Raw genomic sequence first — 14,266 nt, 5'->3', positions numbered from 1 at the left:
GAAGAGCGGGCGGGAGGGAGGCGCCGGCGCCAGATGCGGAGGCGGGAGCTGCGACTGGCCGCCGAGAGGCTGCGGAGCCCGCGACCACGGAGCCAGCCGAGCCGCCGCCGCCGCCGCTGCCGCGCCCATGGCGGCCGCCAAGGACACCCACGAGGAGCACGACACGTTCACCGAGAATGCCGACGAGTCCAACCATGACCCCCAGCTTGCGCCCATAGTTTCTCTTCCTGAGCAAGAAATTAAAACGCTGGAAGAAGATGAAGAGGAGCTTTTTCAAATGCGGGCGAAGCTGTGCAGGTTCGCTTCGGAGAACGACCTCCCGGAGGGGAAGGAGCTGGGTACAGGGCAAGTCAAGCTGCTGAAGCACGAGGAGAAGGGGACCATCCGCTTCCTCACGCGCAGGGACGAGACCCTCCAGACCTGCGCCAACCACTGCATCACCCCGGTGGTGGAGCTGAAGCCGAACGCGGGCAGTGACCGCGCCTGGGTCTGGACTACCCACGCCGACTTCGCCGGCCAGCGCCCCAAGCAGGAGCTGCCGGCCATACGCTTCCTTAACGCCGAGAACGCACAGAAATTCGAAGTTTGAAGAATGCAGGAAAGAGACTGAAGAGAGAGAAAAGAAAGGATCTGGCAAAAATGACAGTGCCGAGAAAGTAGCCGAGAAGCTAGAAGCTCTTTCGGTGAAGGAGGGCAGGGAGCCCGAGGACGAGACCAAGGAGGTGGCTGAGGAGGAGCAATGAGTCGGCTCCCGTTGTGTCCTTTCTCCCTGTCTTTTCCCTTTTTCTTTTTTTAAATTTTGCCCTGCCCTCTTCTTTTTGGTTTGTTTTTATTCTGTTTTGTTTTTACAAGGGACTTTATATAAAGTACTGGCCTCCAATATTCAGGTTGTTTTTTTCTAAGTTTTTGCCCTAATGAAAACGACTTCAGAAAATCCGTTACCCAGTCGTGAGAATGTACTGTGCTAACTTTCTTTTCCATAGAGGAAACATTTATCTATAGTCATCAGAATAGCAAATAAACAACACATTTGTTGAACTTGGAAAAAAAAATTCCTTATTGAGTAAATCAGTCCCTACTTAGACACCCAGTCAATCAATAATGCTTATTGAGCACTCATAATAAAACAACAGGGAGGAAGCTTGGTGGGAGAGGTGGAAGCAAGTGTAACTCACAGTAAAATAAAATGGTTTCTAAACCATAGAGTTTGGGTGATCTTATTCCTTTTCTTTAGGTACATGGAGAATAGATGCAGGAAGATAACATGGTGATAAAAAGCTTATGAACTCACTCACAATAGGTCCAAATAGTGTCCTGGCAAAGGTCTTTGAAACTGGGATCTTTGTTTGGAAAAACCATTCCCTGCAAACACAGGAGTCACCTCCCAAGGGAAGTTCCCTGTGATCTTCCATGTCAGGGACCTAGTGGATGCTGCTGACTTGAAAGGCTCTTGAGAATTAGTGAACAGAATAGGTAGGCTGGGGTCCATCAATACACCCACCCATGCAATTGGGGGCCATGTTTCACATCTCTCTGGTCTTCATTCTGTGTGACCTAGTATGTAAGAGAATGTGCCTGGGAATCGGATCTGGATTCAAATCCCAGCTCCTCCGTTTATCAGAATTGTGGTTTGGAAAGCCATTTAATCCCTCTGGACTTTATTTTTGTCATCTGTGAAGATGGAAGTAATAACCCTATATCAAAGATTATTGTTAAATGCTCTGTTCATGTGACACCAAATACATGGTAGCTACTCTAAGTACTATCTGAGGAGGTCTGATGGAAACAATGGTGATTATCCTAGTCCTACGAGGACTGAGTAGTGTCAGAAAAGTCTCAATCCTGATTCCCTTTACTACATGATAAAATGACTTGCAACTTTAAACTTTTTCAAAGCACTTTCGTATCTGCTAATACATGTTATCCTTACAACAAACCTTCAAATGTGTGTGTGTTCGTTATTGCTCCTATTTTGATGGAGAAAGAGGGCCTCAGAAGGGGACAAGGACTTATTTCAGTCACAACAGGGGAAGGTCACAGAGTCTGCACTGGAACCCAGGGCTGCTCACTGCTGTCAGAGCCTGATGGGAAAAGCCAAGAATCTGCTGCCACTTTTCTTGCCAAAATACCCCTCCACTTATGTAGTGAACACAATGCAGAGATGAGTTAATTCTCTAGTCACATCAAAGAACTGCTTGTTGAACTTTCGACTTTTGGCAAGTCGTGCATCATTTCTTAGCTTCAGCAATTCCTTGACACTTTTCCTGCTTTAACTTCTATTTTTCAAGGCACTTTTCAATTTACTCTTAGTGTTCTCGAATAGTAGGCATTGTTTTCATCCTTTCTGCATCTCAAAAAAAATGTGGTTTGTTTGTTTCCATTAGTTGACATTACCATCCAAATGCTTATTCAGATCAGAATATTGGTTTGGATATATGTGGTGCATGTATGGTAGTGGGGGTGGTGGGAGGTGATCTCAAAGATGTTCAGACATGTCATATTACTTTAAATCCTCCGATTTTAAGGATAAAGTGCACTTGTCTTCAACTTCGTACACCAAGTTAATTGACTGGTCCATTACTTAGTAGATTTTGTACTTGATTGGGAGGTGTAAGGCCCTAGACAAGCAGAACTCAGCCTTATATAGTTTTGTTTACCCCTTAGACCCTGTGGCAGGTAGGAGTGAGGGTGGGAGATGGAGGAGAGGGTCAAAAGTACAAGACTGCAAGTTCTGAATCCATCTCCAGTGGAGGGGATGAGGATCCTGAATAGCTCTGCCCTACAACTTGTCCACAGTTCTGTGAGCCCAGGGAAACTATAGAGAATTCTTCAAGCCTCCTCTTGCAGTCTTCAATCATCTCAGGAAACAGACTGCTTCAGTCATCGTTTTCCTTCTAGAAGGAAGATGACTAGAAGAAAAGTTGACACTTTCCCTCAGATTGCTCCCCCTAGAGTTTTTGAGAGGTAGGACCTAGAGTACCCTGCCATCCAGTAAGAGAGCCACACCTGGGGGTGCGGGGGAAGGACTAGTGTTCCTGCATTCTGATGCCATTCGTTCATTTTACTCTGATTTAAAATGTATTTCTCCAGGTTACCAATTTTTACATTGTAATACAGATGACATTTTGATCCTACATGATATATTTCTATTCAACGGGTTTTAGGATATATTTGTTCATTAGTATGTAAAGCTGAGAAGTATTGACTCTAAAGTTACTGGTAACACTGAATCTATTATTTTTATGAAAAGACAATGAATATATTTTTCCCCGGAGTGAAGATATATTTTCCGTTACCATATCAGGACATCAGAGGAAAGCAGTTTCTTTGAATCATTACTCTCCGTCCCTTTCACTTCACTGACCAATCACAGAGGTTTGAATCCTAAATTTAACTTTGGAAGTTTGCTACAAGTTTCAAAGAATTTGCTAAATAGGTTTCAAATGTTAGTCCTTTGTGCCTTGGGAATAAAGAATTAAAAGAAGAGTGATGGTTACTTTTATAGTAAAAACTTGGCACAAAATAAAACGGTTTTTTTCTCTCTCTTTTTTCCATGTGCTCACCTAAAGCAATAAACGTGTGGATGATTACCCCTGAGTTTTTCCAACAAGCTCAAAGAAGTTTAATGGCCTGAACAATGTGCTTTTTAAGAAGATCACTGTAAACATTCATTTCAATTCAAGGAGTATCTTTCAAAGTTATTCTGGGACAAATATGGTGCAAAGAAACGTGAGAGAGAGAAAAGAAACAGGAACCCCAGGCTCTCGCTCTAGTCGTCTGTGGCCCCTGCACTGTCTGGCTGTTCTTTCCTAGCTCTTCATCCTCTACTAACTTCTGTGTGTTGGAGTCTCCAAGGCGCTGAGTGCCAGCCTTGGAGCAAGCCTTTTTTGTCTTCTCTATCTGTACTCTCTCCCTAGGTGTAGTGGGTTGACTGGTGGCCCCAAAGAGATATGTCACCATCCTAATTCCCAGAATTTGTGAGTGTTACCTGATTTTGGAAAAGGGATCTTTGCAGATGTAATTAAATTAAGGAATTTGAGATGAAGAGATCATCCTGGATTATTCAGGTGGGCCCTAAATCCAATGACAAATGTCCTCATAAGAGAAACACAGGGGAGATTTGGCAGACAGAAGAGGAGGCATTGTGACCAAAGAGGTAGAGCTTGGAGAGGTGTGGCCAAAAGGCCGCAGTCAAGGATTGCTGACAGCCACCGGCAGCTAGAAAAAGTGAGGAATGGATTCTCCCCTAGAGTCTCCAGAGGGAGTACAGCCCCTACAGACACCTTGATTTTGGACTTCTGACCTCCGGACTGTGAAAGAATACATTTTTTGTTGTGTTAAGTCACCAGTGTGTACTCAGTTCGTTATATCATCCACAGGAAGTTAATGCACTAGGAATCCCATCTAGTTCTCATCTTCAAATTCCATCTATAAATTTAAATCTCCAATCCTGACTGTCCTCTGTCCTGACTGTCCTCCAATCCTGACACCTCCTCATGAGGTGCCACACTCATGTATCTAACTGCCTGTTTCACATCTGCACTTGGATACCTAATAGACATCTCAAACTTAGTATGGCCAACAGAATTCTTGATTTCTATCTCCTGCACCCACCACTCTGTTTCCTAGTCTTCCCTGTCAATAAATGGCACCACCATCTCAGGCTTAAGGCTTAGGTCCAACTACTCCATGGCTCCAGCAAAGAACCTAAGCATCACGCTTGATTCTTTTCTTCCTTTCAACCCCCTCTACCTAATTCCTAGATGAATCCTCTTGGCTACCATTTCAGTCCATTGTGTCTGACCTAAGCTTATGCTGTAGCTTTCTGATTTCTTCCCTGTCCCTACTCTTGTCTCCTTCCACAAAAGCCAGCGTAAACGTCTTACAGTGCAACTCATTTCTTATCACTCTCTGCCTAAGATGTTCTAATAGCTTCCCACTGCACTTAGGATAATATCCAAATTTCTTATCTTGGCCTACAGCAGTGGTTCTCAACTGGAGACTATTTCACCCTCACAATGCCAAAGACATTTGACAATTTCTGGAGACATGTTTTGGTTGCTACTACTGGGGAGAGCCTACTGGAGTCTAGTGGGTAGAGCCCAGGAATGCTGCTAAACACCTTGCACTACACAAAACAGGGTCCAACAAGAAAGAATTATCTGGTCTCAAATGTCAATAGTGCCAAGGTTGAAAAACCATGCCCTACAGAGTCCACATGAGTTGATACCTGCCTTTTATTGCCTCATTTCCTTCTACTTTTCCTCAAATATGCTAAGCTTGTCCACATCTCAGAGCCTTTGAATATACTCTCCCTTTGGATTGCAACATACTTTTCCTAGTATGTTGCATCCCATCTTTGCATTTCTGTATCTTCGTTATCCAGGTGTAAATTCTAATACTACCTCCTCAGAGAGGCACCACCCATCTAAAGCAGCCTCTACCCCATCCTATCCCTGCTCTGTCGCATTAGCCTGTTTTTACCCTCTATATTGCTCTTATTGGTACTTTATTTTATATTTTTATGAGTTTATCATTGGCTTCTTCCCTCTAAAATTGCAAAGTCCTTTAGGGTCTTTCATGTTCACTGCTGTTTGCCTGCATCTAGAGCAGCACCTGGCACAGAGTAAGTGCTTAATAAATATTCATCAAATCACTGACACACAAATGTAAAGCAATAGAGGATAATTAAGTAACCCATAAAATGTTTGGTCCCAAAAGTGATGCAGTGAATCACCAGGAAGGCAGGCTTATTTCTAATCCCTTGTCAATTTCTAGTATATGGCTCTTTGGATGTTACCTTCATTTAAGTCTTAACTCCACTGACAGAATAAGAAGCTAGGGCCTTGTTTGTAGAAAAGATGTAATTTTACTTTTGAATCTATTGTTTTGAAGACAGAGCAGGCTTTCATGTAGTGGATGACTGGCAACCAGTTGTTAATGTGGTTGTAGATTTGAAGAATCCACGTAGAAGCAATGGCTGAATCCCTGAGAGCAGAGAAGCCCACTGAGGGATTGCTTTCAGAGAGAAAAGCCAAAATTTTGCCCTGAGAGAACCTACCGTTAGGAATAGAGGAGAAAGAAGAGTCAGCAAAGGAAATAGAGAAAACCTGATTAGGAAAGCAAAAGAAAAAGTTTCTGAAGCCTCAATCACGGAGTGATGGAAGACAGTCAATTTATAAAGGAAGCATTGATAATGCATTTTTGGAACTTTTATGCCTTTGGGCTGGGGGTACATGTTCCTTCCATTAATCAGTGAACAGCTAAATATTTTCTGGCAATGCAAAAATAAACTTAGCTATAAAGTACCTACAAACAGAGAAGGTAATGAAACTATTCAGTTCTTACTTAAAAAAAAAACCTTAACCCTGCTATGAATTTTCCATAATTGTAAAGGGTTTCAGGATAATCCTCAGCCCCCTAATTTTTCTATTATCTATTTTACTTATTATGGAAAAACTTTTATCATTTCTAATAGAGCCTAAGTGTTGGAAATAGAAGTCATTTTTTCCCCTCTCATCCTGTGTTGAGTGGTTGAGAAATCAGCTACGGAGATTGGCAAAATTAAGAACTGGCAGGAACTTCCATCTGCCCCAAACTGATCCACTCATGTTTCCATGTTTGGAAATGGTTTCTTGGGCTTATCCACATTTTGTTGGCAGGTCGTATCTTTGGAGAATGACAGGCACTTTTCTCCCTACTACCCTACTAGCCATGATCCTGGGCTTGAGGAATGCGAACTGTCTGTAATGTCCAAAAGCTGAGGGCAAATTAAACTGAGGGCCAAGTGAAATTATGGGTGCAGCCATTGGGTGAGAACTTACTCCACTGCAGATACACATTACTGAGTTTGCCTCGTGGTGGTGTATTTTGTCCCATCATATGAAAAGAGAAATGAAAGAGAGGACATATTTGAACGTAGGGTAGACAATGAGAGTTAAACATGTCTGAGGATGAATTAAATTATTACATTTGAGATGCTAAGAAGAAATAGAGAGGGGATGGGATTGCAGATCACAGAAACCCAAGTCTGACAGGACAAGCACAGTTAATCTAGGTGGGTCAGAGGATGGCAGTTCAGACAGAGGGACTCAATGACAATGGCTGTGAAGCTCTCCACCATCCATTCAGGCTGCTGGAGTGAAAAGGGAAACAGAAAATGTGTTTTATTTCCATCATCTCTCCCTCTAGCTCCCACACCTCAGTACTCAAGCAATACCTTTTGGCCAGAATTGAGATATGAGCTCTCTAGGGAGGAAAAAAAGGCAGTCTCCCTCCCCCTGGCAGTTTCTGGGTGGAATCAACAGCTAGGAGAGGCTTGAATTCATTTCTCTTCCCCAGAGGCTGGGCCTCTGGAGCACAGCTCCCTCCTTACCCAGCAGATCCCAAGGGAGGAACTTCTCTGCAGTCTCACATGGAGAAGGGAAGCCAGGGTATGACTGTAAGGTCTGGTCATGAAGCTGTGGGATTTGGGATTGGACCCCAGGGCTGCTGCTAGGTCATATGGAACATTTATGTAAAACTAAAAAAAAAAAAATGCCACTTCTTCTGGGATGATGCAATCCAAATCTGGGGTGCAAGACTTGGAAAATGAAAGATCCCCTAAACTGTTCCTCTTGGGCAGGGTGCAAACTGAACAAATGGTGACGTAGTCTGTTCCAGGTTGTATAGATTCTATAAATTCAAAAGGTTGAATAAATTGATGAGATTCTTATAGGACCTGAATCCACTGATGTACTACTTGAAGAGTAGGTCCTTCCTCACAAGGCTCTAAATGATTAGCTAATAACATGGGAGTGTTCAAGGAACTGTACCTCACAATGGGTACATCTTTTCCCTCCTTCTTATACAGTTACTTTAAAATAACAGTAACAATGGTTAGCTTTTACTGAGAACACTTGACAGGTTCCAGACACTGCACTAAGTCATTTACAGAGATTAAGTCAATGAATTCTTAGAATAACCCTGTAACCTAGGTGGGTATTATTATTCCCATTTAATGTTTCAGAAAACAGAGGCTTAGGTGGTTGAACTAGTAAGTGGTTTTTAACCTGGAGCCCATTTTAACTCCCACTCTATGCTGCTATTCCCTTTTCTTTCCCTCCCTCCCTTCTTTTTCTCCTTTCTCTCTGTCTCTCTCTGTCTCTCTCTCTCTCATGTTAATAAGGTATTCATTGAACTTCCTGATAACTCTACAATTGACCTTTTAGCTCTGAATTCCCAGACACTGGGCTTTCCAAACAAATAGCTTCCCTTTGTTGTTTGGGGTTTGCCTCAGAGCCAGAATTTTGAAAATCCTGGCTTCAGGTTTCCACACCTAATCCTTGCCAGGTGGTAATACATTTCAGCACACAAACAAGAAAACAAAGCTCCACTTGGTCCTTGCCTGAGGCTCTGTGGCTTTTCGGGCCAACCCAACCAAAAGCACAATGGGAAACCCCCCATCCATGGTCATTTCTAGATAACCATTTGCCATCTGGGGAAAATGAATATAGAATAGTACTTGGTAGTTTCTATACAAAGAGGTTCCATGTTTTTCCCCATGTTTCTGGCACAGCCCTGGATAATTCCCTTAGATATTAGCCATCTCCTCAAGAAATCATAAGATATACAGCATCCTAAGTAAAATTTATAACACCAGAGCCTCTATGGTGGTATTCTCTTTGACTTTGCTTTGAAAAACCTTATATTTTACAAAAAATGTAGCATCTACTTAAAACATGGACCTATCGGGGCTTCCCTGTTGGCGCAGTGGTTGAGAGTCCGCCTGCAGATGCAGGGGACACGGGTTCGTGCCCCTGTTCGGGAAGCTCCCACATGCCGCGGAGCGGCTGGGCCTGTGAGCCATGGCCGCTGAGCCTGCGCGTCCGGAGCCTGTGCTCCGCAACGGGAGAGGCCACAACAGTGAGAGGCCCACGTACGGCAAAAAAAAAAAATACAAAAACAAACAAACAAACAAAAACCATGGACCTATCCATGCACCTTTAACCTTTGTTAGAGAATGTGATGTAATGAAGATACACAGCTAATCCATAAAATGTCTAATTTTCGTGAAAAATGTGTAACATCCAATATATTAACATCCAAATAAGATAAACTAATGTTCTTGGTTATTGGTTTCCAAAGACTGTAGAACATTTCCTTCTTTGGCCTTGGAGAAATTTGTTCTGGGATTTCAGCTTGGCCCTTGACTTGCTGAAAGACTACAGACTTAGAACAAAGCAAGCTGGCTAAGAACAAAGCAACAAGTGAAAATGAAAGTAAGAGGTCTAGAGCCCGAGGCTTAGCATGTGTTCTTTTTTTTTTTTAACATCTTTATTGGAGCATAATTGCTTTACAATGGTGTATTAGTTTCTGCTTTATAACAAAGTGAATCAGCTATACATATACATATATCCCCATATCTCCTCCCTCTTGCGTCTCCCTCCCACCCTCCCTATCCCACCCCTCCAGGTGGTCACAAAGCACCGAGCTGATCTCCCTGTGCTATGCGGCTGCTTCCCACTAGCTATCTAGTTTACATTTGGTAGTGTATATATGTCCATGCCACTCTCTCACTTTGTCCCAGCTTACCCTTCCCCCTCCCTGTGTCCTCAAGTCCATTCTCTAGTAGATCTGCATCTTTATTCCCGTCTTGCCCCTAGGTTCTTCATGACCATTTTTTTTAGATTCCATATATATGTGTTAGCATGCGGTCTTTGTTTTTCTCTTTCTGACTTACTTCACTCTGTATGACAGACTCTAGGTCCATCCACCTCATTACATATAACTCAATTTCGTTTCTTTTTATGGCTAAGTAATATTCCATTGTATATATGTGCCACATCTCCTTTATCCATTCATCTGTGGAATGACACTTAGGTTGCTTCTATGTCCTGGCTAAAGAATGAAATTAGAACACTCCCTAACACCATACACAAAAATAAACTCAAAATGCATTAAAGACCTAAATGTAAGGCCAGACACTATCAAACTCTTAGAGGAAAACATAGGCAGAACATTCTGACATAAATCACAGCAGGATCCTTTTTGATCCACCTCCTAGAGAAATGGAAATAAAAACAAAAATAAACAAATGGGACCTAATGAAACTTAAAAACTTTTGCATAGCAAAGGAAACCATAAACAAGACGAAAAGACAACCATCAGAATGGGAGAAAATATTTGCAAATGAAGCAACTGACAGAGGATTAATCTCCAAAATTTACAAGCAGCTCATGCAGCTCAATAACAAAAAAACAAACAACCCAATCCAAAAATGGGCAGAAGACCTAAATAGACATTTCTCCAAAGAAGATATACAGATTGCCAACAAACACATGAAAGAATGCTCAACATCATTAATCATTAGAGAAATGCAAATCAAAACTACAATGAGATATCATCTCACACCGGTCAGAATGGCCATCATCAAAAAATCTACAAACAATAAATGCTGGAGAGGGTGTGGAGAAAAGGGAACCCTCTTGCACTGTTGGTGGGAATGTAAATTGATACAGCCACTATGGAGAACAGTATGGAGGTTCCTTAAAAAACTAAAAATAGAACTACCATATGACCCAGCAATCCCACTACTGGGCATATACCCCGAGAAAACCGTAATTCAAAAAGAGTCATGTATCACAATGTTCATTGCAGCATGTGTTCTTTAAAGAAGGAAGAAATTGGGCTTCCCTGGTGGCACAGTGGTTGAGAGTCCGCCTGCCAATGCAGGAGACACGGGTTCGTGCCCCGGTCCGGGAAGATCCCACATGCTGTGGAGCAGATGGGCCTGTGAGCCATGGCCGCTGAGCCGGTGCCTCCGGAGCCTGTGCTCCACAACGGAAGAGGCTACAGCAGGGAGAGGCCCCCGTACCACAAAAAAAAAAAAAAAAAAAAAAAAAAAAGAAGGAAGAAATTGCCGTGGGGTTCAAAAGAAAGTCTCTGGCGGCCCTTGAACTTACTAATGCTAGTCAGACCTCCTGTTCCAGATAGATCAACAAAGTCCAGAAATGCAATGTCTCAGTGTGACGGTTACAGCAGTGTCCTGGCTTCACTTAGATGTCTTCTCTCCCAGAGGTCATTTTACCTTTGGTCATTTAACCATTTCCCCTGATGCTGACATTCCTAAATCAGTAGGGAGAATGAACGACAGATTTTCCAGATTGAAGCCCAGGCTTTGGAAGGTCACAACTAAGAAAGCATCGATAGCCAATTCTGGTCTCATTTAGTAACATCTCTAATCATGATACAGTGCTAGAGCATGCCAAGAAGGAAAGGGGACCAGATTTATGTGAGTTTGCTGAGGTTGAAAGAGCAATGTCTTCTACCTAGTCCTGGGGTTGAGGTTAGGGAGTGACAGGGTACTACTTTTGAAGATCGTGAAATATACATATTGATTTGCCATAGGTAGAGAAAAATTTAAAGCTTCAAATATGTGATATTACTGGGTTTATTTTCTCCCCACCTCTTGAAAAGAAACTTTTGCAGAGACAAGATCAAGTGATTTTTGAACACTACTGCATTTCCAAGTTAGGATTCCTAGACCTTTGTGGCAAAATAAAAAACTGTACGGGCTTCCCTGGTGGCACAGTGGTTAAGAATCTGCCTGCCAATGCAGGGGACACGGGTTCAATCCCTGGTCCTGGAAGATCCCAACTGCTGTGAAGCAGCTAAGCCCGTGTGCCACAACTACTGAAGCCCACGTGCCTAGAGCCCAGGCTCCGGAACAAGAGAAGCCACCACAGTGAGAAGCACATGCACCGCAACCAAGAGTAGCCTGCCGCTCGCCGCAACTAGAGAAAGCCCATGCTCAGCAACGAGGACCCAACGCATGGTACTTCCCTGGCGGTCCAGTGGTTAAGACTCTGTGCTTCCAATGCAGGGGGTGCGGGTTCGATCCCTGGTCAGGGAACTAAGATCCCACATGCCGCGCAGCGGAGCCAAACAAACAAACAAACAAAAAAGACCCAACGCAGCCAAAAATAAATAAATAAATGAATTAAAAAAAAAAAAAACTGAGAGGAATGAGGAGACTGTTGTTCTGATTATAGCTTAGCTTCTATCCAGTTGAGAGAATCCAATGAACTTTCCAGGTCAGTTAAAAAGAGGGGCTTGGCTAATTAGTTGACCTCAAGGGCCCTTGCACCTCTTAAATTCATTGCTAATATAAACACAGCACTCTGTCTCTGATAGGTTACCACATTTAGTATCTCCTACACTACACAGGTAAATTTTAGACCAAGGTCCCAATGTAGTATTGTCTTCATTTTTCTGTTATATTAAGTTGAACTGAAAGTCCCTGAATTGCTATATAGATATCTCACTGTACTTTGTAAACGTTCTGTATGGCTCCAAAAATGCATCTGTGACCAAAAAAAAATGTATTGTCTTTCAAACCACTTACACGTGTAGTGTTTAAAATGGAAAATGCAGTTGTAATGGAAATACATTTCTCTCCAGATTGTAAAAAAAGGTTTATGTGATCAATTAACAGTGTGTTTACTGCCCTCTGCTGCCCTAAGCAGAACACTGGCTTTGGAAAGCCTAGTCTTACATCTGACTGGGGAAGGCCAGCTTTTCTTTTACGGTCATTATTATTAATGCTTGCTGGCATATTCCAAATATAACACTATCTGACTTAGAAAATCCCAACAATGAAATAGCCCATGGCCTGAAAACAAATAAGCACTACGTTCTTGTGAGTCAGACTTTTCTAAAGTCTTCTGGGGTTTTATTAAGTTCTGGGTGTTCTTTCTACAAAATCACTAATATGTGGAAGAAGCTGTTTATTTAGAAGTTGATTACAGGGTGTTTTTTTTAAAAAAAATCAGTTATCTTTTAAAACATGAAAAATTAGAAATGCCAACAAAACTGATCTTAGATGAAAATCTTCCTTCTTAAAAAGTAGAGTGAAGCTTAATAGAATTGCTTTGTGGGAATGTTCTATTGTTTCCATTTAATATTGGGTGCTTACCATAAGAAAAAGATTGAGTGCTTTTATAGTTTCAATTGTATCTTTGTCTACTTTTAATTAACAATATTAGGTGCCATTTCTGTTTATTCTTTAGGACTTCTATTTAATAATGATAGCAAAGGATAATAACTGACATTCGTGAGGCTTCCTGGAGAGGCACCTGTAAATTGTATTCATTACTCACCTAGCAGAAGCTTCTACCTGAAATCTATTTTACTCCTGAGTTATAAATTATCAACTTTCATTCACTTAGCAATTATATGTCAAATGCCTACCATGTACCAGGCACAGACTCTTGGATGAGTAAACTCAATTTCTAACCTAAGGTGCTCAACAATTTAGTGAGAGCAAAATGTAGATAAACAGATGTATTACTGAGAAATTTCCACAGATTGTGCTTCTGTTTGTGCCAATCTAGAGTTCTAGTAGTTTGATGATTTCATTTGATTATTTATTGATTATTTCAGGATCCAGGGCACTAGTGACTAATTCTGTCCTGTAGTATTCCTTAATACTCACTAAGAAAAACAGGAATAGGTTTTGCATCTTTTTTTTTTTTCTCCACTGTATACTTTGTAATAACTTGATACCTCCCTTGGACAAGATGCATGCATGCATCTACCCTAACTCACCAGTCATAAATGTGTTTGTAAATAATAAAAAGATAAATATACTTCCAAATGCAGATAACCTTATTTTACTGTTATAAGTTGAGAGGAGTTGTAATAGAAAACCGACCATGCTATATCCAATTACTGCCAAAACAGAGAGCTACAGATCCAACATTCCAGAACCAAGGTGAGTGACTTTGGTAAATGATTCTGACATTTAACTGGCTAGGAGTCAATAAACCTATTTAGCAAGTTAGTTTCTTTGGTTACCAAGAGTGTGTTTTGAAAACACAAGGAATACTTGAGGGGCTTTGCTTGAATCCTCAAGTGCCATATAAGGAATACTAGGGAAGTTATTGCTCAATGTTAAATGCTTTGATAAAGCTTTCCATTTTGTTATGGTTAAGGTAGGCATTTAGTTATATTTGCTTCAGAGGGTTTCCAGGATTAAGTCGAGGAGATCATACTGTAAGATGTGCAATGGGGGGCCTTTGTTGCCTTTCCATATATATGAGCTCTGAATGAAAACCCTAAACTTCTTAAGAATCTTAGCCAAGCCCAGCCTGTCTCCACTGGCCACCTCCATCTTCCAATGTGGAAGCAGAGTGGCCTTCTATTTGGGCAACTTCTTTCAGTCTCCTCCAATCCTACAGCCAACATGGTTCTTCAGCTAGCTGCATCACAGGAACATGGCAGGAAG

The 14,266-nt window shown here is 41.9% G+C and overlaps 1 protein-coding gene and 1 pseudogene across 3 annotated transcripts in view; both read left to right on the top strand.

The window, feature by feature from the left end:
• The window catches only part of SYNPO2 (synaptopodin 2), a 170,840-nt gene that overhangs the window by 63,850 nt on the left and 92,724 nt on the right, over positions 1–14,266 (top strand). The gene's annotated exons all lie outside the window — the stretch shown is intronic.
• LOC103076850 (ran-specific GTPase-activating protein pseudogene) lies at positions 128–743 on the top strand (annotated as a pseudogene).

The sequence above is a fragment of the Lipotes vexillifer genome, unplaced genomic scaffold (assembly GCF_000442215.2).
Source record: "Lipotes vexillifer unplaced genomic scaffold, Lipotes_vexillifer_v1.1 scaffold231, whole genome shotgun sequence".
NCBI classification, from domain to species: domain Eukaryota; kingdom Metazoa; phylum Chordata; class Mammalia; order Artiodactyla; family Lipotidae; genus Lipotes; species Lipotes vexillifer.
Note: the sequence above shows the minus strand (reverse complement) of the source record. Positions and strands in the feature narration are given on the sequence as shown.